General features: G+C 34.3%; 1 protein-coding gene and 1 pseudogene across 1 annotated transcript in view; both read left to right on the plus strand.

Annotated features, from left to right (window-relative positions):
• Nucleotides 1-25,000, plus strand: part of LOC145283255 (uncharacterized) — a 94,347-nt gene that overhangs the window by 27,104 nt on the left and 42,243 nt on the right. The gene's annotated exons all lie outside the window — the stretch shown is intronic.
• Nucleotides 15,953-16,069, plus strand: LOC145283717 (5S ribosomal RNA; annotated as a pseudogene).

Consider the following 25,000-nt stretch of genomic DNA (forward strand, 5'->3'; position numbering starts at 1 on the left):
TACCATACTCTTAGACAACCCATTCTCCTTTTATTAGTAGGGATAAAGATATTGTAGTATATGGTTATCATACAATCCTCCCAGCGATTATCCTCTCCTTGAGGGAGGGGGTTAGTATCTAGTATTCTCATGACACCATTCCTCCAGAATTTATTTACTTTTTTTTTTTTGAGAAGGGGTAGTGGGAGCTAATGTAGTGTTCTGTTTTCATGAGATACTCATCCTCGGCATTACCTCCTCTTTTATTTATTCTATTGTAATTAGACCATATATCAGTGTAGTATATGTTCGTATGTCATGATAGCATCCTCCCAGGCATTATCTTCTTTTATTTATAGGAAAAGGAGTAGAATAGTATTGTAGTATCTGTTCTGTATTAATTATCCCACCCTTCGAACGATTACCCTCTCTTGGGGGAGTAATGTAGTATCATTTATATTATCATGGTACCAACCCTCCAGGAGTTATCTGCTCCTTTTGTGGAGAGTAGCTAGTTTTGTTTTCATGAGATCATCATCCTCTTTTGCGGAGTAGTGTAGTATCTGCTCTATTATTATTAGACCGTCCTCCCAGGTATTACCTCTTCTTTGGGGAGTATTGTAGTTATCATGGAGTAAGCTGATTTAGCCATTTTGGGAATGGATAGACTTGATCCGAAAAGTCATCAGAGTGATTTGTGACAGTTATGGTCCCACAATCATGACGTGTATTTTTCTAATATATTTTTTGTTAATCTACTTTTTATTAATCATACCACTGTGTTTGTATTGATCATTACTGACCTGCAAAGACACAATAGTAATTGGTCGACTATATTTTCCTAGTAATTTCCGAACTGCATTTTTGTTGTTGGAATTCAAAGTCATCAGAAATCAGATTAGCGGGAAATAAATTCCTAAATCTTTTAAAGGCAAGATGGCGGCGCGTGTCGCCTGAAAAAAAAAACTTTAAGGTTTAATGACGAAAAGATTATCCCTTTTCAAGTGTTTAAAAGTGACAGTTTCGAGGAGGAGGGATCAAATTAGGAATTTGTAGAGAAAATCAAGAGAAGATTAAGAAAAAAAAAACAAGTGCTTCGGAAAAATTAGAATATAATAGAAAAGAACGAATTTGTTGAAAAAAAAGGGGGGATTTCTAAAAAAAAAGAAGTAAAAAAAAAGAAACGTTGATGATAAAATAAAAATTCTTATAATGGAGATATGGTAATTAAAGTAAGATTTTTCCAAAGTATTACGTCATATTATGAAAGAGCGTCCAATCATTTATAGAAGCTGCGGGATCTTTTGTAGTGCAGAAAATAGCTTCGTCACTTGTGCACATTGCGCGCACACGCCTTTGACAAACTTTTGTGATTCCTGTCTAGACATGTGTCAGTTTAGTATTAGAGTCAGACTTAGTTAAGAACACTTTAATTCATACGTTGAATAAAACCTGTCTAGCTTTAAAATATGAACAAAGATGGCTGCCGAAACACACACACCATAGTAAGTCTTCTATAAACTTTTTCTTCTTGCAGCATTATATTGTCATGCAACTTTCTATCTAATCAAAAAATTTCTAATTTTTCTGAAGAGTATATGCACGAAAAGAGACATAATAAAATTGACATAATAATGATCGTTTGTTTCTGAATAATGAAATGGATCTGTAAAAAATGTGCCGAAATTTTAACATACTTAGGGAGCTGTTTTTGCATGGCAAATAAATATTTGGATTTTGGAATGTAACTATACTGTTATTCTTTTATATATCTACCGTTGTTATATTTGACATTCATTGAATTTCTAAACATAAATGGTTGATATACACAAAGAGTGAAATATGTTAGGTTAAGAAGAAAGTTCTTGTGAAATGTTCAGTTTTGATTATTTCAAATGATGTATTTTCAAATATATTTTCGATATAATAGCGTTACTTTATAAATCATTTTAAAGAGGGTTTTTCACTCTATCTAATCGTTTCAATTACAATCGTTTTAAAACAATTATGTCTTTTAAGAATAGATGGAAAAAAAATAAATTCGCACAATTTTCTTATTTCAATTCAAGCTAGGCCACAAAGCTGCTGAAACAGCTCGCGATATAAACAAAGCGTTTGGCTCAGGAGCTACTACTAAATGCACAGCACAATGGCGGTTTCAGAAAGTTCGTGGTGGCGACGAGAGTCTTGAAGATAATGAGCGTAGTGATCGGCCATCAATTAAGAGCGTTAATCGAATCCGATCCACGCACGTATACGACGATTTCCAACCACTTGAGAGATTGGAAAGTAAAAATAAAAATGATAAATAGGTGCCTCACGAACGACAACAAAAAAAATGCTGTTATAATGTGTCATCTTTCCTTTATTTTACGCAACAAAAGCAACCCGTTTCTCGACCGGGTTGTGACTTGCCATGAAAAGTGGGTTCTTTACGACAACTGGCGACGCTCAGCTCAGTGGTTAGACGCCGATGAAGCTTCATGACACTTCCCGAAGCCAGAGTTGCACACAAAAGAAGGGAATGCTGACTGTTTGGTAATCTGCGACTAGTCTCATCCATTAGTTTTTTTAATGCAGGCGAACTATTACGGCAGTAAAGTATTGTCAACAAATGGATGAAGTGCATCAGAAACTTCGACAACAATATCCAGCATTAGTCAAAAGAAAAGGCTCAATTTTCCTCTACGACAATGCCCCGCCACACGTTGCTAAACCGATCCTGCAAAAGTGGAAGGAATTGGGTTGTGAAACTCTGCCTTATCTTTTTTTTTTTTTACAAGGAAGTCACCACTTATCAAGGCCTGGAGGCCACTCGGGGATAAGGGTTATTGCGTGTACAGTAATCAATGGGATAATATCGTAATAATCGCTAGCAATGGAGATCTGATAAAGTGTCTTATTTAAGGGGGCGGTTCATCAGGAACTTGTTCATGTTGGACTTGAAGACATCCAGGTTGTAGTCAGGTGGGAAACAGGCAAACGGAAGAGAGTTTCACAGGCGTGCACTTCTAAGAAAGAAGCTTTGTTCATGGAATCTACGTTTTGACTTAGGCACAGATAAAGAGTAGGAAAAATTCCTGACAGTGGTTTCAGCTAGATGGGTGTTTTTTGTGAAAGATTGGCGAGGGGGGGCAGAGATTGGAGCTCAGACAAGCACTTGCCCTGGAAAGAACAATAAAACAACGACAGGCTCGCAACGTCTCTTCTGTGGGAGAGAGATTGCAGGGAAGAGAAAAGGGCATCTCCCACTAAGCCACAAAGTCTATTTTGTACTCTGTCAAGGCTTTTAGCAGCTCCTGTCCAGATATGGCAGCAGTACTCCATCCTTGGACGTACTTGGCTTTTATATAGATAGAGAATAACATCAGCAGTGAGATATATACTGGAGCAGTAGAAGGATCAAACCATTCTTCCAGCGACCTTGGCAGCAGATTTGATGTACGTGTTCCATTTCAGATCAGGAGTAAAGGTCAAACCCAGAAGCTTGTCAAAACATGGAGCCTCTCCAAGACGAGAGCCATCCATCCCAATTAATGCCAGATGGGGATCAGAGCGTTGATGATGTAAAGATAGAAGCGTGGTTTTAGAAGCATTAAAAGTAACCAGCCACCTCTTCCCCCATTGTACCACACGCTCAGGATCAGAGGAGAGAGAATCAGAGAGAACTTTGTCATTTACGGCCTTTGGTGTGTTGCCATAGATGGTCGTGTCATCAGCATAGATTTCAACGAATGAATTAAGTATGTGTTTTGGGAGATCATTGATGAAGATCAGGAAGAGAATTGGGCCCAGGATGGACCCTTGAGAGACACCAGCATTAATACTGTGGGCCTCTGATTTCAGCCCATCAACCACTACTCTTATGAGCTTATCAGAGAGAAATGATTTAATAATTGAGAAAACATTTCCAGTTCTAACGTAGCTGGAAATCTTGTGAAGTAGGCCTTTATACCATACCTTATCGAAGGCCTTTAGTATGTCAAGAGCTATTGCCCTAGAAAGGTAGCTTTTGTCGAAAGATTCGCTAATCCTATAAGATATAACCGTTAACACATCTGCTGTAGATCTAACAGAACAGAAACCATATTGCATGTCATTAAGGAGGTTATTTCTGCTGAGGTGGTTGACTACTTCTTTATCTTTACCTGCCATACTCTCCAAACCTCTCACCTACCGACTACCACTTTTTCAAGTATCTCAACAACTTTCTGCATGAGAAATGCTTCAAAAACCTAAGCGATATCAAAAACGCCTGCAGCAACTTCATTGCCACCAGAACGCAAGATTTTTATATTACTGGCATAAATACACTTGTTTTGTGTTGGTAAAAGTGTGTTAATTCTGATGGTGCGGTCAACCTGATATTTGAAAAACATATTTTATCAAAACAACACACACGCACATATTTATATAATCCACATACAATACTGTTTCGCAGCTCATCAGTGCGGCTAGACAGCTCAGTCCGGACACTACCTCAATCCGGGTTTGAAACCCGACCGTCTGTATGAGAGTCAAGGCTCCTAACCATTACGCTAACCTAAACTCCAAGTGTTTACGCAAAGAGCATCGCTTTATACGCTAATGATAATTCGTGTTTTGAGAAAAATAGAAAAACCGAATGAAATTATTAAAATAATCAACGTTTCGTCCTTATTTCAGAGGACATCTTCAGGATATTGAAGTAAAAATGCAAGAAAAGAAAAAGTCATAGATCATACGAAAAAGAGAACAGTTTTTCATTCCTACCCATGTCGGGAAGGACAAACATATGTGTGCGTATGGCTTCCCGACATGGGTAGGATTCAAAAACTCTTCTCTTTTTCTTTTCTTGCATTTTTACTTCAATATCCTGAAGATGTCCTCTGAAATAAGGACGAACGTTGATTATTTTAATAATTTCATTCGGTTTTTCTATTTTTCTCAAAACATAACGTCAACCACCGCTGGTATTTTTATTTTATATATATATATTTTTTTTATTTTATTTATATTTTTATTTTTATTTTATATATATATATATATATATATATATATATATATATATATATATATATATATATATATATATATATATATCCATGGTCCAAATTATGGAGCACCAATGAAAAGTCGAAAATATGATTCAAACTTATATATTTAAAGGTTAAGAGTAGTGGAGTAAACATTAATAAAAAAAGTATTTTAACAATATTTTGCATGTGTCTCTTTTTACCTTTTTCACGGCTTTTATTCGTTTTTACTTAATTATTGGCTAAATTGTTGCAGGTGGTAGGATCTATTTTCTGTTACTCTTCATGAAGGTTTTTTTATGAAAATTTGTGCATTCTCACTCTTTTCCCTAGGATTTAGGTCTGGGGATTGGGGGGGCGCACTTCATCATTGTAATCCCTTTTTCTCAAACCAACTCATTGAAACATTTGACTATGGCATGGGGTTTGTTGTTACATCACTTGGAATGTTATTAAATATTTTAGCTAAAGAGGTTTAGTAAACTTGGTCCAGCATGTTAAATTGTGGAGTTCATTCTGCCCTCACATGTGTACAACAGTCCAGTGCCTGAAGAAGCCATGTAGCCCAAAACCATTACGTTTCCTCCTCCAAGTTTGGCAGTTGGATCCACACAATCAGGATGAAATGTCTCTCCTTCCCAACATAAACCGCTTCAGAGGTGCCAAAAGTCTGATGAAAAGAAATGAGAATTTGCTACAATTTTAGATGTCATGGAGGTGTATTCACATATAAATTTCAATTGTTCCTTTCAAAGTTTAGGAAGTAGCTGTTAACTTATTTTAAAGTATTTTCGTCAGACCAAACAATTTTGACCCAATCGTCAGGTATCCAATTTTCATCTTTTTTTTTTCAAATTCCAGTCGGTTTTTCTTGTTGGCTTGAGACAAGTATGGCTTCTTCCTTGCGTTGCATCCTTTTAATCCGGCTTTTAATAATCTTCTTCTCGCTGTTCGAGCTGATATGTTTTGGTTTGCATCTTCTCTAAGTTCAGTATCAAGATCTGAAGAACTTTTCTTCCTATCTGCTAGGGATGCTCTTTTCAAAGATCTGTCTTCCCTGACGGTTGTAGACTTTTTACGGCTTTTTTCCTTTTCCGTTTTTGAAAGACTTTGTTTACTTGTACCTTTTTAATTGTTGTTTGAACTCCCTTCCTTTAACATTCCATCTTCCTGGCAATTTCTACCTGAGAATATCCTTCACCAGATAAAGCAACAATTTGTGCCTTTTAATCTCTGAAAACTGATTCTTTGGAGGCATTTTCAATTAAATACGTTATTATAACACTGGTATAAATCGACTTTTACCTGAAAAATAAGAAACAACTTTTACTAACTAGAGACCTTATCAGGCAGCAACCCTTATTTTCGAAAACGGAATTCTAAATGAAGAGCGAAATCGCTCTTCATTTAGAATTCCGTTTTCGAAAATAAGAGTTGTTGCCTGATGAGGTCTCTAGTTAGTAAATACTAGTAGATCGAAACATGCTCATGACTGTGTAGCAACAAACTACTGCTTATGTAAAGACAAATATATATATATATATATATATATATATATATATATATATATATATATATATATATATATATAAATGTAACTCTTGGTTCGTTCGCAATTAAAAGTCTAAAAAACCACTGGACGGATGGCTTCCATGTTTTGGTATAATACGTTTACTATATCCATGTGTGTTTTTATATATTTCTTTTTAATTATAACATTATACTTAATTTTTCTATGATAAATAGATGTTTTTCTTTGTACCGATACGCCATTTTTTTTATTTAGGGACAATTATTTATTACCGCTTCCTGTCACGTGACCAGTGTTACAATTTAGCGGTTTTCCTGCTAGATCTGGAGATTTCGTTTGCAATCTAGCGGGGAATTCTAGAAAAGCGCTTGAAAATACTTTAAAACATAAAATAAATTAATTCAAGTAAGTAAAAAAAAAGTAGCATTTATTGCCTTTGGAAACAATTATTTATTGATTATTTGTTTTGTTTTTCACCTTTTTTCAGCTAACCATTCTTAAATCTCGCTATAAAATCGATTTTTCCAAGTACATTTTAGGTGGGGGGGGCATTCCAACCTCCGAAGTTTAGTTTAAAATACGATCTAAGCAACCCTGCTTTGCAAAAAAAAAAAAACTTATACCAATACAGTAGAATTTAATTATCTACCAACCTAAATACTTTTAATATGCTAAAACAAAGTTTTTTTGTTTTTTATTTTTCTAATTTCAATGTTGCACCATTATTGTGATGTTTAATTTGCAGTATATTTCAATTTAACTTTTATTATAAAAAGTTTGTTTATGATTTGTTTCCTGCAAAAAAAAAAAAATACCCTCTCTGAAAAAAAAAACACAAAACTAGCTGATAAAATATGTAAGCCTTCTGGGGAGCTAACCGCTTAAATATAATTCCAGAAACATATAGTGAGAAAACACGGAACATTTTATATATTGAATATACTATATTCATAATTTTTTATGGTAGGAAATTAAAATATGGAGGGGGAATTAGCGATTTTTTAAAATTTCAGACGATAAAAGTTAAAAATCTAGCGATTTTCTGGAGATTTCTTTCTCCTGATCTCGCGGGTTTTTTTAAATCTCAGCCAACACTACATCACTAAAAAAACACTACAGGCTTAATGTAAACAGAATGTGTTTACAATATTGGTAAATTTTCAATGGGTTTAATCACATGATTATTGATAATGTGATTGAAATTTAATTTAAATTAACCACACGTGGTCGCTTTGCTATCAAATATTCATCGAAAAATGGTAGGTACACACAAAATGAAATCCGACGCTCAAAGTGTATAAACATTTTGACTCCTCCCTTTACTTAAAAATTCACCAAAAATCAGGAAATTAACCAATTTTAATGAAAATTGCAGTATTTTTCAAATAATGATCGCAGAATATAATGAACTAATTATTTTTACTTAACTCATAGAGAAAATGTTTTATTTTGTTTAAACAAAAAATACCTTTACTAAAGTTATGGTTTTCAGTATTAAATAAAAAACGCAAGAATTTATTTTTGCTTTTTTTATATAAATAAAGCATCGTAATTTGTAACAATAAAAAATAATTTTTACAGTAACATTACGAAAAAAGCCCCTAAATTCGATATAACTCGAAGAAAAATGAATTCTCGCATACTATTCAGGAAATTAAAGATTCAATTAAATTCCTATTTCAGTCACCTAAATTATTTAGGGTGAAATGAGTTTAGGAATTTATAGCCAAGCCTAAATATTTTTTTTTTTTTGCTTAAAAAAATAGCATTAATACAGTAAGTTAGGTAAAATTTGCATAAAATGCGCTGCTTTACGGTTGTTGTAAAAATGGAACGGAAATTTGAATTTCGTTCCATTTTAAATTCGGTACATTTTTACATTACATCCAACTCATCGTTCACATTCGACACGTCAAATTTTATAGCTTTTTGGGTATTCTGGCAAGGTTAGGGGTGCCTATTCCGAAATCCGTTCTTAACATGGGTAGATTGGTAGGTGTGTCAGGAATTTCGTGAAAAATAGTGAATAATTCCACCCCGTCTTTCCAAGCTTATAACTCATCGAAAATGTAACTCAAGCCCTAATTTTTTTACAATTAAAGGAGAAAGGACCAAGGTTTCATTAAAAAAAAAACGACATGTTTTTTTTAAAAAAGGTTTTAAATTCGTACTTTACAGGTAAATTTCTAAAAAACACTACTTTTTTGTTTTAAATTTGAATATATTATTTATTGACCTGTTCTCTTCAATTTGTGATATATAACACTTTGGTGAATAAATTATTTACTTCTTAATAGACATTTCAAAATGGGAGGCGTGAATTATTCTACCCCCTGTCTTTCCAAGCTTATAACTACTCGAAAAATGTAATTCAAGCCCTAATTTGTTTTTTCGATTAAAGGAGAAAGGACCAAGGTTTCATAAAGAAAAGAAAAAGCAAACAACGTGGTTTTAAAAAAAAGGTTTTAAACTTCGACCTTTACAGGTAAATTTCTAAAAAACACTACTTTTTTTGTTTTAAATTTGAATATATTACTTATTGACCTTTTCTCTTCAATTTGTGATATATAAAACTTTGGTGAGTAAATTAATTATTTACTTTTTACTAGACACTTTAAAATGGGGGGGGGGCGTGAATTAAAAAAAAACTTTTGTCTAAAATATTATATTCGGGTTATTGGAAAGAGCATAAAATTTCACATTGACCCTGAAAATATCGTAAAAATAGAATCAATAGAAAAATTTTGATAGATTTTTAAAGTTTAAAAATTGAAAAATATTGAGTTCGTAAAATTCATTACTGTTTTTTAAAAAATAAAAAAAAATATTTCTATTACTTTTAAAACAACTTTAATAGTTTATTTTGGAAGTATAATCCATAAAGAAAATAAACAACCGACTTTTAAGAGAAATTACGAGATTTTTATATTTTATTCGCAGTTTCGTGATAGGGGTGTAAAAAATTCCTACAAAAATTCTGATACATCTACTAGATTGGAGTGTTTATTCGTTGTAAACGTACCCGACAACCTATAAATGTCGACATTTCCAATGTGAATGGTAAGCTGGACTTATGTAAAAAATAACAAAAAGATATACCAAACTGACTTTTTCGTTTAAAAATGGAATTATTTCCCTTTCGTTATTAACTTTTTTTTTAATAAATATTTTGTGTTTTATATACATAAAGTACAATTGTTGAATGTTACTGTTTTGATTATATTCGTTTGAGGGGGGGGCACAATTAAAAAATTAAGAAAGATTAAAACGGAGTGAAATTTAAGTTTCCGTTCCATTTTTGCAACAACCATAAAACAGCGCATACTCAACAAGTTTTATCGTAATTTATAAGCATAATATTGAAACACTAAATCAACATTTTATTTATTTTTTTGCATAATTAATGATGAAAGTATTTTTCTGTTTATTTTCTTAATATCTGTTAAAAAAATAAATAATTTGTATATTCTCTTGAAAAAAAGAATCAAACTTTTCTCTACTTTCACATGTGTTCCATTTTAACAAACTGAGCCACAGCAACGCGTGGCCGGGTACAGCTAGTATATATATATATATATATATATATATATATATATATATATATATATATATATATATATATATATATTGCACCTCTTAATTAAAGGTTTCAATTTCACACATAAACGGTATCTCCTTCACTGCAACAAAAGCGCTAAGATCAAATCTTTATTTGCCATGTGTCTGGGGCGAATGTCGCGTTAACTAAAACGAGTTTTTTCGTTTCCGTCGCCTGCCGGTCAAAGGCGTGTCAAAACAGCGGGGGGTCACACTTTGAAACCGGTCCTCTAGCTACAAGGTGTCCCTTGGCATATAAAAGAGAAATAGAACGTTGCTTAATAGACAGGACTGTGCATGCTTTTTCTTTGGGCGTGAATGCTGGCCGGATTTGCATTGTGCTGACAAAGGGGAAAATGTTGTTGGTGAGAAGAAGGGGGAAATGTGGAGGAAGAGAAAGGGGGAAGAGAAAGAGGAAAAGATTTGAGAAACCTTACGTTTGCATGACAAAAGAAACGTACGACACTCGACCATCCCATTTTCTTGGGCAAAAACACCTCATTTAAAATAATATTTATATTTGCTTTACTCCATTTTTTGCTTTCTGGTTCGTATCTTTATGCTCCCTTTCCCTTCCCCTCTCTCATATATTTTTCAATTTTCTTATCTTTGCAGATGGGGCATCCTACTGGGTGCGAAACATTTACTTACTATTTTAAAGACTTCGTTTTTATGATTCTAACTATTCCTTTAAGTGCAATTATTAATATCTCTCTTGCATTTGGTTCACCGGGTATATTTACCAGATAGATTTGGAAATTTTTATTAATGAACCTTGTAACTTCTGTGATTACTGGAATATTGGGGATCTCCCTAAGATTTCAGTTTATTTTCAGGCTGTACATAAGACATTGATATTTATTTCCAGTTCTTCCTGGTATATATTCTCTGGAGTTGCCGCTAAACTAGATATTCATTTTTTTTATAGATGGTCTAATAGAGATATCCATAATCCATTCAATCCCAGCATTATAGAGTAACTATCTATTAATAGAACCTCACAACCGGATGTCACTTTCTATTCTGTGTGGCAGAAACTGCATTTGTTGCTGCTATCACTCATTCTCATAAAACATTAATGGAGTTGTCCTCACTTGATCCATTCTACAAGGCCTTCTTTATCTATATATCATTGGGATAGTTATCCCAGAAAATATTTCACACGTTGTCGGTTGACCTATTCTTCCTGTTTTCTGCTACGAATGGTCTTGGCATATTTTATTGGTATATTTCTGGCGACTTTCTATGTATTATTCCCGTGGCGTGCTTGTTTGGTGATTTTATCTCATTTGTGAAACAATCTTTTCCAAAATGTATGGCAACTTTTGTGGTGGAAGTTGTTCTACGGCTTGTATTTATTGATGTAATAATCTAAGGTTTGGCTTCATTAAATGTTGGCCAGGGCTCACAATAGTGAATCGATGTTATTGGCCAATTTCTGACGGACACATACCTCCTGCTCCTTTGGATACAGATATTGTAGACACTGGTTTTTGTACCTTAGTTTTGTTTAGTATCTAGTCTGTTAATTTCTTTTGGTTGCTAATTAATAATGCCAAAGATGTATGGCAGTTTTTGCTTTTTCTATTTTTATTTATTTATTTATTTATTTTTGCTGTTTTTATTTTTTTATTTTTTAAGCTTTACAGATTTCCTGTGAATTTTATTTTTTGATAAGTTTTTGTTTTTATTTGTGAATACTGCATCTCGAAACCAGGGGAGATAATTCAAGAAGATCTAAAAAAAAAAAAAAATTCTGAAAAGTTTCGAGTAACTTTTTGATAAAATCAAAACAAACACCCAAATTAATTAATGTTTTATGTTATTGTATTATCTGAATATTCATTGAATTGAGATTTATATAAAAAATAGAATTCTGACATAAATTGCAACCGACATTTTTTGTATTTTTTTATGAAATAAATAAAAATGAACGTTATATGAAAATGAATGACCTTTTTTTTTTTTCAAACGAACATTTTAATGAAGAGTCTGAAAATTCTGATATAAATAAAATTGTCTTATGAAAAATATGATTGAAAAAAAATTAACTTTTTTTACAAAATTAAACTTTCATAAGAAATAATTAAAATTTATAGTTTTAAACAGTCAAGGACCCATAGCGTAATGGATAAAGTATTTGGTAAAATTCAGTTGTACGTTACATTCTTCTAGAGGTTAAAGGTTTAAACTACAGTGCAGGCGACACTCAAAATACAATTGCGAATATCTTAGAGCTCCCAGGCTGACGGAGTGGGAGCATGCTACTCCCGTGAATTAAATAAATAGTTTCGTTCAAAATTCTACGCAGATTCCAGAGTCCAACAGAAAGATACCTGAGTTCGACAAGATGCACCCGAAGAAGGTCAGAGATTACATCGACCGAAACGTGAAAAATAACACCCAAGATGCGAACAGCAGTGCAAAGAATCCAAATAATACGAATAATCAATCGTCATCTAAAATATTCCGAAACAGGTATCATTAGTTTGGTGTTGGACTTGACATTACGCAAAGTGGGGATAAGTATCATTCCTATGAGGAAAAGAGTCTGGAATATCAACTGTTATTATTAGGTACGGGCAAAATGAATGCTGATGCTCCAAATGTATAAGCATTTTAACCCTTACCTTTACTTAAAAAAAAATCACCAAAAAACAGGAAATTAACCAATTTTAATGAAATTTGCAGTATTTATCAAATAATGATCGCGGAATATAATGAACTAATTATTTTTATTTAAATCTTAGTGGAAATGTATTATTTTGTTTAAACAAAAAATACCTTTACTAAAGGTATGGTTTTCAGTAGTAAATAAAAAACGCAGGAATCTATTTTTGCTTTTTTATATAAACATCGTAATTTGTAACAATTAAAATAAAATAAAATAATTTTTATAGAAACTTTACGAAAAAAGCCCCTAAATCCGTATTAATGAATCCCACATAACTCGAAGAAAAAAGAATTTCTCGAACTACCAATATTATCATTGAATTAAGCATTGTTTATTTAATATTTTCACACAAAAAAATTTATAATTGCAAAAAATAATTCTACTTTTTTTAAATTACAGATTTTACATAATTTTTATATGCAAGATTTTAATAATTTCCTTGCTCGCAAGAATGTGAAACTTTCGGCATAACATATTTTTTATATAATATTGAACAAAAAAAAATTAATTTAAAAACAGGAACATAGAAAAATAATTAAATTAAAAAATGAAAAAAATTATATAAACCTTCAGAATAGGAATGTACGGATGCATGTCTGGAAAAAAAGAAAACTATTACACTCCTTCCTCCTTTTTAATTACATTTTCAGTCTTTCGACTGCCTGAAATTTTGGGCCTTCGTATATTTTGTGTTTACAAAATTTTAGTTTGTTGCGTTTTACGAACGGCAGAATCATCGGTTTTTGGGCTAGTTAATTTATGCTTTGTACAAACAAGGTGTTTTGTTTCATTTAATTCAATATCTTAGGACTTTACTAATTATCTTTGAAATAGACCCAGAAAACTAATATTTATCTTTTAAAAGATTTTTACAATGAATTTATTTAACTTCAATATTTAGCTGAATTGGTTAGTTCGCCGCGAAAATATTTTTCATAAATTTTTTTTTTTTTTTTTCACGTGTACAAATATTTTCCCCCCTTTTGGAATAAAGTTTAGTCTTTAATCTTTCAAATACAATCAAAAAGTAGTCGGAAACCTACAAAAAAATTATGATAAATCGGCTTTCAAAACTAGGTCCCCCTATCTTTATTCCACCATTTTTGATCGTACCTAGTTAATATGGTCATAGATAATGGCGGCGATATTAGAATTAAAATAAGACAATAATCATCGACCTTTCTGATTAATTTTTTTTTTTTTTTTTTTCAATTTTCTTATTTATGTTAGTTGGGGGAGAGGCATCTTACCGGATGCCAAACATTCACTTGTTGTCTCACATCTTCTAACCGAGAGATCTTTTTTAAAATTCTAACTATCTCTTTAAGTGCAATTGTTTGTATTTCTCTTGCATTTAATTTATAGGGTATATATGCCAAGTAGTGTTTTAAAAATCTTTTACATAAGTTAGGCTGCTCCTATGATTACTGGAATTATGGTGATCTTCCTAAGATTCTAATTTCTTTTCTTTTTTTTTTCATGTCGTACATAAGACCTTGGTATTTCGTTATCCTTTCCCTCTCAGCTCTGTTTAAGCCAGTATCATTAAAGGAACTTCTACTAGGGTTGTTTCTTTGTTTCTTAGTCATAGTGGATAGTGTATGATTCATTTCCAACTGTTCTTTCTGGTTTATGTTCCCATGACTTACTGCTGCATTCAATAATTAACTTTTTACAAATGGTCTAGGGGAGATATTTAATCCATTGTTTCGCATTGTATATCAACCATCTTCGAGCAGAACATTAAAACTGAATATTCTCACATTCTCTACACAATTTTCACTTGTTGCCATTGCGGCGATCACCCACCCTAGCCTCGATCTTAAACTTCTTATTCAATCTATAGAGCCTTTATATATTTATATATTTATTGGTTCGTTCATCGTTAGTTGGCTCATTCTTCCAGTTTGTTGTTTGTTTTTTTGTTTGTTTTTCGCAATCGAAGGCCTTGGTGTATTTTTGATGACGTAATATGATGTGGCGTATTTTCTGTTACACAGATTCTTTTTTTTTTTTTTTACACAATTTTACATATTGCAATAATGATATTACATCAATATTACAATAGGATTATATTGTTGGAAGTTAAAAAGGTGATGTAGTGATTATAAATGGGAGGGAGGGAGTAATTGTTTTTTTTTTTTTTCTGCATCCGGTTAATAGTGTCGTTTCTTAAATTTTTGTCCAAATACTTCCGGTCAGATTTCTCGTCTCTAATCCCTTTGCACCCGATACAAATCACGTTGAAAAGTTTCTCGTTTTTTTCTTTTTTTTTTTTTTTTTTTGCTTTATATTTGTATTTTTTTTTTTTTTTTTACTTTTTTACTTTTATCTTTTTCCCTTCCATTTCTTCTCTTTCCTTTCTTCTCTTCTATCGATAAAAAAAAACTAAAACCATTTTTGTGTTCATAATCAGTTCGTAAAAAGGGATTAGAAAAGGCGGAATCCGTTCAAACTTGTCACCTGTGGTTTTTTTTTCTTTCTTTTTTTTTCCGGTGGGATTTTTGTCTTCATCCCGTTAAGTCAACAAAAACCATGATCCACCCAAAATTCAAAGTGTTTCTTATTTTCATCAAGAGAATTATTTACTCGTCCGAATGGCTGATCCTCTGATCAATGTCCATTCACTGACAAAGGTATATTAAACATATGAGATTAAAAAGCTTAGATTAAGCTTTCTTATATACAAAGTAAAGTTAGTCTCTTCACCATTTCTTTGTCATCGATACCTTTCTCCCTACAAAATCAATATCTGTTTATGGTGTGTCAGTTTTTCTTGTTAATACTTGCAAAATGTTGTTAAGGATAAAACTTAGATGTCAGAAGCAATTCATCGATCATGGCCTCCGTTTAGTCTCGTGAGACAATGGATAACCCTGCAACAGGAAACAATTAGAGCACATACACAATCTGGTATGTTCAAATAGTCACCCATTTTAATACTGACCAGGGTCATCGTCGCTTAACTCTGGAGATTATGCCATGTACAAGTCCTAACAAATTTAAACAAACTAATACATATATATATATATATATATATATATATATATATATATATATATATATATATATATATATATATATATATATATATATATATATATATATATATATATATATATATATATATATATATATATATATATACACACACACACACACGGCATAATCGCGGTGACGCACCGGTTCTCGTCAGATCACCGAAGTTAAGCAACGTTGAGCCTGATTAGTACCAGATGGGTAACCATTTGGGAATTGTAGGGGCTGTTTGTGCTCTCCGTTTATCTCGGCATTTGTTTCCAGTCGTACTGTACAGACACTTTACTTGCCACTGGTATTTAACAATGTCAACTCTCACCCCTTTTAAAAAACCTTGTTAAACTTTGTGACATATTTCCATTCTATGGAGGTTAGGCGCGAACGAACACCCAATAATTTTATTATACCATATTTCTTCAAACTGAAACATAATTATCAAAGTATACTTACGCAAATAGATATGAAAAGTCTTTGTTAAAGTTTGTGCCATATTTCCATGGAGTACAGGTGCGAATGCATACCCCACAATTTTATTATACCATCCCTATTTAAGTTGAAACATACTTATCAAAGTATTCTTATGTACATCTATATCAAAAACCCTTGTAAACGTTTTTTTTTTTATTTCCATACTTTGGGGGCCAGGCGCGAACGCAGACCCCACAATTTTTATGAACCACCGTTCTGCCAGATCAAATATACCCATTCCTGATCCTCGATAGATCTTCTATCATTATATGTAATCAGTTTTTTAAAATAGTCAACCATATAGGAGCCTATTCGTGACCACACACACACACACACACACACACACACACACACACACACACACACACACACACACGTTCAGCTTAATATTATAGAAGATATATATATATATATATATAAAGCTCTAATAGTACGTGTTGATATTTCAATGTTGTAAATATTAATCTAATAATCTAATATATAAGGTAAAGTCAATCTCTTTCATCACTTTTTTGCCATCGATAGCTTTTTCCCTAAAAAAATAGTATTTGATTTTAGTTACTCCATTTTTCTTGTAGATCACTTAAGCACGTTGTTAAAAAGAATAAAATGTAATTTAATTTATTTCCATTCAGAAAATACTTTGTCCGGGTCAAAATTATTACCGATTGGACGTTATTTAAAATAAAGACTCGAAACTCTGTATTCGTCTATACAGAGTTACCTATCTTTACTTAGAACAATAAAAAAGAATATTAATATTGCAGTAAAAACGGCATTCTCCTTTTTTTTAAGTTGTAAGCAAACGCATTACTGAGAACACAGTGTAATGTAAATATTTCAGACGAGATTTTCAAAAGAATCTGAACTTGATATCGATTTGATACGGATTAGATACAGAAAGATGAAAACGTATAAACAAAACGAACAAATAATTAAATTCATATTTTTAAGTGATTTTCCTTCGATCGAAGCATGAAATATTTTGTACAGCCAAAAAAGCGACATAGTTTAAAGAAGAAAAACAAAACAAGGTATAAGTAAATACACTATATAAGCAAACACCGGATAAAAATGGCTAGGTTTTTTTGTTTTTTGTTTATTTTTGTTTTGTTTTTTTGTTTGTTTGTTTGTTTGTTTGTTTTGTTTTTGTTTGTTTTTTGATCGGTTTTTAATGTGAGGAAAATTCAGCTTCGCAAAAAGGGCCACTCTGGATTGTAACAAAAGTAAAAATTGCTTCAGTCTAGAAAGAGTTTTCCTTCACTGACCGACGATAAACAGATCCATCTCTAAATGGGAGTGAGATTTAAGCAGGAAAAAAAAAGAAAAAAGAAAGAAAATGAAGTGTTATTGGTGTCCTTCCACGATAAATGCACTTTGGGAGAGGCCAAAAGCAAAACATTAAGTGGGGTATGAGTCTCTTGGCAGCTTTCTATTGGCAGGGAGGAGGGGTAACTCATTTACTCGACTAGCTTAGAACGGGCTGAAATCCGTTAGGACTAGGAACAGAGTGTGTAATGCTCAGGCTGGAAACGTGTACTTCGTTCTTCTTCATACACACGCGTTCGCTATTTGTAATATTTTTCATATTACAGCTGATCTTGACCTTCAACTGCTGCTTAAAGAAGGTGATCAGATCTGATCAGGAAAAGATTCAACCCGTAGGTTATCCACACAACTACTCTATCTAGATATATTCCCCAAACATTACAGAGCTTCCTGTTATGTGCTACTTTTAACCTTTTTCGCTCTTGATAAAGCTCGTAAAAGTTGAGGTTTTTCACATTTTCATTTGTAATTCAATGTTATGGTCCGACTCGATCCTAGGAGATTCGCCTTACTAAGCATTACCCCCTTCTTTGAGAGAAGTGTTACCGGTCGCTTGAGTGATGCACTCGTCTTAGGAAATGTCGATGGATTCGTACTCGACTGTTTATGCACCATACCAAAGTGCCCCTCTCTCGGGAGAGTTACACGCCTTTCGTTAAACTGATCTCATGTCTAATATCTGTTTGTTTCGCCTCTTAAAAATCTTTCAATGTAACGTATATTAAGAAAGAAAAAAAATTACCGCCTCCATAGCAAACATATATTGACTGGAAGTAAATATTCTCTAGTTCATAAAAGATGATGCTGTTGCGTGGGAAAGAGAGGGGACGAGGATTTTCCTTTCTTTTATATTTTTTTCTGTGTGTACTTTTTATCCCCCCCCCCTTGTAGGAAGGTGTCACTTTCTCCTCTGGGTCGATCCAAAAAGATAAATCAGGTCAGCATGACTAAGTGGCCTCGCTGTATCCAAAACAGGGATTTAAGCCAACATAACTTAAAACGCATGAAACGCCCACTGCCGTTTGCTACGTTATCCCTATCCGCCTTACCCAGACGCATTAACTTATATATCTATTATTTTACTAAAGCTGAGACATCGTTTGTTTCGTATATAATATATATATATATATATATATATATATACACACACACACACATATATATATATATATATATATATATATATATATATATATATATATATATATATATATATAATCATACTTTTCTTAATATGTCTGTGTCTGTCTGAATGGGGCAGTGAACTAAGTAATAAGGTATCCTTTCGATGCACAGTTAGAGATTAATAAGAATTAGTCACGACAACAAAATCACATTTACTCTGCAAGTTTAGCATAAAACATTCATTCCAAGTCAACGGGCTATAACTTCTACCCGCTTTAAATAGGTTTAAAACTCTAGTATTATGCTCTTCTGAGAAAAATTTAATTTTAAAATGAGTTTCGTTAAAGTTTGGAATAGCACTGTATTTGACATCATTCGAAGACCATCTTTTAGTTACCTTCGATACAGTATCATGCTAAACGTGTCCCTTTCAATTGCTAGTACAGTTGAAGTGCTGCAATGAAAATACACGTTGTCCTAGTTTTCTTTCGTGTTCTTCGCGACAGTTGAAAAAAATCGCTAACTTGTTAAGTGCTGAAGAGTAAACATCTCCGACACCGGATCCAGCATCGAGCATATTCAGAAGGAATTACTTCGGTTTCTGACTCTGTTTCTCGACTGCTATGTGAAATGTCGAACTTCAATAACATGAGATACTCATATGATGCTAATATTTACCGCTAATTTTTTAAATCACTAAGGATCGTATCTTTTTAGCCTTTTTCAGCGTCTCCTCATCCATTAGACATTCAACCAAATGTTTAATCTCGTGGGCCGTATAACAAAAACGTTTCCAAAACAGGTTGATAAGTTTCTTTCATCTAATGATATACGTTATCGGTTGAATACCAACTCAAAATGAGCAAAGAACAAAGTATAATGTTTACCAGATGGAATCAACAACTTACAGATTAAATATAATAAATAGAAGCTACTGTATGCATTATTATGTAATTTTGTGATACGAGACACATTTGCTTGCTTTCCAAACTGTGATCGCAGATTTCATTTTTCCCAAGGTCGATAACTCTTACTTGTTTTGTCCAAGGGAAATAACAGCCATATGGTATTTTTGAACCTTCTAAACTTGGTCTTTACACATCTTAATCAGATCAACGTATGTATATTCTTTTCACATTGTTTCTCCTATGGCACAATTAGTTCTAATACTATTAAGCATTTCTCCCCTCTTCACCACGCCAGAGCATTGGGTTATATTTTTTTATGGAAATTACTCCAGACACGATGTGAAGCCATTTGATTTAAGGAGCTAACAAGAACGAAAGGCGATTATTGCAAAGACAGGAGATACCAATCAGCCTTATTTTTGCTATGGGTAGAGGAAAACAGCCAATAGTTCCACAACTTTGCAATCTTTTTAAAGAAGATACCGGAGTAGGAAGCTGTATTACAATAAGGTATCAAAACAGCAAATTAATAGAAACCAGTAGACCAACGAGTCAAACGAGCTGGCACAAAAGAAGCAGTGAATAGATCAGACAATTCTGAAGAATACATGTTATAACAGTATTTATAAAAAGACTAAATTCACTAACCCCATTTATGGGAGAATGTCAAATCAAAATATTGAAAATAACGACGTAAATGAGGCTAGAACATCTTGTGATGGTCTCACGTCAGATAGGTGTCCTACTGGTCAACAGGGTGGGTCCTGTTGTCATCATACAACTGTTCGAAATTCTGAGGATGTGGCTAGATATAGGGGGAGTGAGAATTGCGAGAGAGGGTACCAAGACACGAAAAGAGTTGGAACAGGAAATGTAAAAAAAAAAAACATGGACGAATGAGGAAAGAAGAGTCCTGTGGGAATGCTTTGTAAGAAGTGGAAGTACCAAATCTGGTATATATCCGAAAAATGAAGGAAGAATGAGAATCGAGAGGAGGGGGAATTAAAATTGTCGCGAGTTTGGTATCCCAGTTAAAACAAATTAAAAATAACAATCTACTTTCAATGATTGCAAGAGAAGAGATTGAATGGATGGTTAGGAATGAAATGAATAACGAAAGTAAAATTGATGAAACTAGCTCTGGTGGAAGAACTGAGAGAGTGGAAGTGCAGAAGGGAAATGTAAACGCTGATGGGAGGCGGACAACTGAGGAGGTATGGAATCCTATGGTTAGGGGAAGTAATGAGAAAGAGTTTGAAGGATCTAAGGCAGATGAGATCATTGACTCTGAGGCAGTGGAGCCAGTGAAAGGAGCAGATGTATGGAGAAGTGGTGATGAAGTTCAAACTTTGAGTTCTGTAGAAAAAGAAGTACTTCAGAAGTTAAGAAAGAGATTCCAAGTATGAAGAGTAGTGATAGGCAGAAGGTGAAAAACGAGGTAAAAATAATTCAAGAAGTAATTCACAACATCATAAGAAAGAACATATCGATTACGGAACTTAACAGGCTTCTATATGCAGCGTCATACATTATTGCGAATCGTCTTGGCTTATTACAGAAGAAAAAGGGAAAAATGAAGGATAGAAGGCCACACTGGCAGAGGCGGCTTGAAGAAAGTATTAAACGGTGGCGGAAAGACATTGGTAGAATCGAAGAAATAAGAAAAGGAGTTAAACTAGGACAGAAAGCTAAGGACGAGCTTGAAAGGAGGTATAGATTGCTGGAAAAGGGAACGATGAACGTTCTAACAATGTCGAAAGAGAAGGTCCACACTGGTGGTATAAAAATTAGGAACTTTGTTGGAAAAAGTGTTGCATTTCGGCAGAACAACCTTTTCCGGAACAATGAGTCTCAGCTGTATAAAGAATTAAATGGTAGTAAACAGGTGGGAAATAACAACACTCCAAATGCAAAAGATGCAAGGAAGTTCTGGAGTGAGATTTGGTCCATCGAAGGGCGATATAATGAGAAGGCTAGCTGGTTGGGAGAGGTCAGAGAAAGGCTATCATAAATGCAGGAGATGAAGAACGTTGAGATAACCATCGATGACGTTAAAGCTGGCATACGAAGGATGACAAACTGGAAGGCACCTGGTCCAGATGGAGTGACGGGCTTCTGGTTTAAACAGTTTCCATGCCTTTATCCACCTATAGCTGCTGCTCTGCAAAGGGTTGTAGAGTCGGAAGATGTCCCTGATTGGCTTGTGAAGGGAAGAACAACACTGATTAGGGAAAATCCTGCAAAAGGAACAGATGCCAATAATTATAGACCAATTACATGTCTGCCATTGATGTGGAAACTGTTGACTGGAATATTTGCGGAGAAAATTTATGAACATCTAGAGAGTAATGGTGTTTTTGCTGACGAACAAAAGAGGTGCCGGAAAGGTTCGAGAGGTACTAAAGAGCAACTACTTATTGATAAAGCAATAATGCAGAATGTGAAGAAGAAGAAGAAGAAGAAGAAGAAGAAGAAGAAGAAGAGAAATCTGAACGTAGCATGGATCGATTACAGAAAGGCTTATGACATGGTTCTTCATTCATGGATACGTGAAATACTATTGATGATGAAGGTTGCTGAGAATATGGTAGGGCTTTTGGAGACAAGTATGGCTCAATGGAAAACGGTGTTGACAGCAAACAGAGAGGAGATGGGGCAGGTTGGCATTAAACGTGGGATATTTCAAGGAGATTCGTTATCGCCACTTCTTTTTGTAATGATAATGATGCCACTGAGCATCCTCTTGAAGAGAGAAAAACTGGGGTATAACTTTGGATCTGGTGACAAACGCCTCAACCATCTACTGTTTATGGATGATTTGAAAATATTCGGTAGAAATGAAAAGGAAATGGAGAGACTGGTAGAACTTGTGAGGGCATACTTAGAAGACATTGGGATTGAGTTTGGGATTAGTAAATGTGCGGTGCTGGTGATGAAAAGAGGAGTAAAGGTTCATTCGAATGGGATAGTGCTGCCAAATTGAGAAATCATGAAAGAAATAGAAGATACAGGATATAAGTATTTAGGTGTGCTGGAGGGTGTAGGCATCATGAATGAAATGAATGAAAAAGTCAGGAAGGAGTATCTTAGAAGAGTGAAACTAATTGCAAAGTCGAAACTGTATGGAGGAAATCTAATGAAAGCAGTAAATGCATGGGCAGTCAGTGTTTTGAGATACAGTCCGGGAATTTTAGAATGGTCTGACAAGGATTTGCATGCCATGGATATCAAAACAAGAAAAGTTTTTGCAATGTTTGGTATATTTCACATTCGAAGTAGCGTAGCAAAGCTGTATCAAAAGAGGAAAGATGGTGGGAGAGGATTGAAAAGTGTAAAAGATTGTGTTAGAACCGAGGAGATGTCGTTGAAGGAGCATGTGGTTAGAAGTGAGGAGTGGATGCTTAAGGTTGTGGCCAATGAAGTGGAGGTATGTGAGACCAAGGCTGATTATGTGAAACGTATGGATAGAGAAAGTGCAGAGGAACTGGCTAAGAAGAAAATGCATGGAAGGTTCTTACAGAATATAGCAGAAGTGGCTGATGAAAGATCATGGCAATGGCTTAGAGCTGAGTATCTGGCTAAGAGTACTGAAGCTTTTGTTTGTGCAGCACAAGAGCAGGCATTAGAAACACGATTGTTCAAAAAAGTGGTTCTAGGAGAGGAAATTGCTGCAGAATGCCGGATTTGTGGTAAGACTTCAGAGTCAATTGCACCCCTTGCAGCAGGGTGCAGTGGACTGGCCCAGAGAGAGTACCACAAAAGACACGATCGCATGGGACTCCGGATATATTGAAAGGTGTGTAAGAGGGTTGGGGTGAAGTGTGCTGGAAAATGGTTTGAGGAGGTGCCTGATGAAGTGAGAACAAGTGAGGATGGCAAGGTAGAGGTATGGTGGGACAAAAGTGTCATAACGACCAAGCAATTGGAACATAATCGTCCGGATTTGGTCGTCATTGACAAGGTCTCAAAAAACTGGCAGATTGTAGACTTCTCAGTACCCTGGGACAGGAATGTGAGAGAGAAGGAGAATGAGAAGTGGAGCAATTATGCTCCATTGGCCTTGGAGATAAGGCGTATACACGGGGTTAAAACACAAATAATCCCGGTCGTAGTTGGTACACTAGGAGTAGTATCAAGTCGTCTGGAAGGACAATTGAAAAAACTACAAATCCCCGATGTTTTAGGCGGCCTTCAAACCTCTGCAATTATAGGTACCACCAACATCTTTAGGAAAACCCTTGATCTTTGAAGCTCCTGGTTTGAAGCGAAATCAGAATTATTATTATTATTATTATTATTATTATTATTATTATTATTATCATTATTATTATTAGTAGTAGTAGTAGTAGTAGTATTGGTATTATTGTTGTTGTTGTTGTTGTTGTTGTTGTTGTTGTTGTTGTTGTTGTATTTACTAAGAGTTTTTACACAGGCCCCTTAAATTTTTTTTTTTTTTTTACACAGTGATCACCACTTATCAAGGCCCGGAAGCCACTCAGGGATAAGGGTTATTGCAAGTACACTAGATTAGTGTGGAGATTTGATGGAGTGTTTACTTAAGGGGGCGGTTCATTAGGAATTTGTTAACGTTGAACTTGAACACATCCAAGTTGTAGTCCGGTGGGAAGCAGGCAGACGGAACAGAGTTCCACAGGCGTGCAATTCTAAGAAAGAAGCTTTGTTCATGGAATCCGCGTTTTGATTTAGGCACAGATATAGAGTGGGGAAATTTTTCACAGTGGATTCAGCTAGACAGGTGTTTTTCATGAAAGATTGGCGAGGGGGGACCAGAGATTGGAGTTCAGATGAGCACCTGCCATAGAAATAACGATAAAACAAGAATAGGCTCGCAACGTCTCTTCTGTGGGAGAGAGGTTGCAGAGTAGAGAAAAGGGCATCTCCCACTAAGCCACGAAGTCTATTTTGTACTCTGTCAAGGCAGGATAGGCTGTTTTTAGCAGCTCCTGCCCAGATATAGCAGCAGTATTCCATCCTTGGACGTACTTGGCTTTTATATAGATAGAGAATTGCATCAGTAGTGAGATATCTTCTTTCCAGCGACCTTGGCAACAGACTTGATGTACGTGTTCCATTTCAGATCAGGAGTAAAGGTCAAACCCAGAAGCTTGTCAAAACACGGACGAGAGCCATCCATCACAATTGATGCCATATATTCCTTTGTCAACAACTTGTGGTGTTCCCTGGAGTCTAGGTGACAAGTCTACCCAGATTTTCAGTACTTTTCACCGCTTTCGATAACCTTTGCAAATGAATTTGTGTTATTGCAATAGCTTTTTACCATCGATTTCTTGATAGCACTAACCATTGGCCTTCA

This window comes from Euprymna scolopes, chromosome 1 (genome assembly GCF_053919585.1).
Source record: "Euprymna scolopes isolate OS-2025 chromosome 1, ASM5391958v1, whole genome shotgun sequence".
NCBI lineage: Eukaryota > Metazoa > Mollusca > Cephalopoda > Sepiida > Sepiolidae > Euprymna > Euprymna scolopes.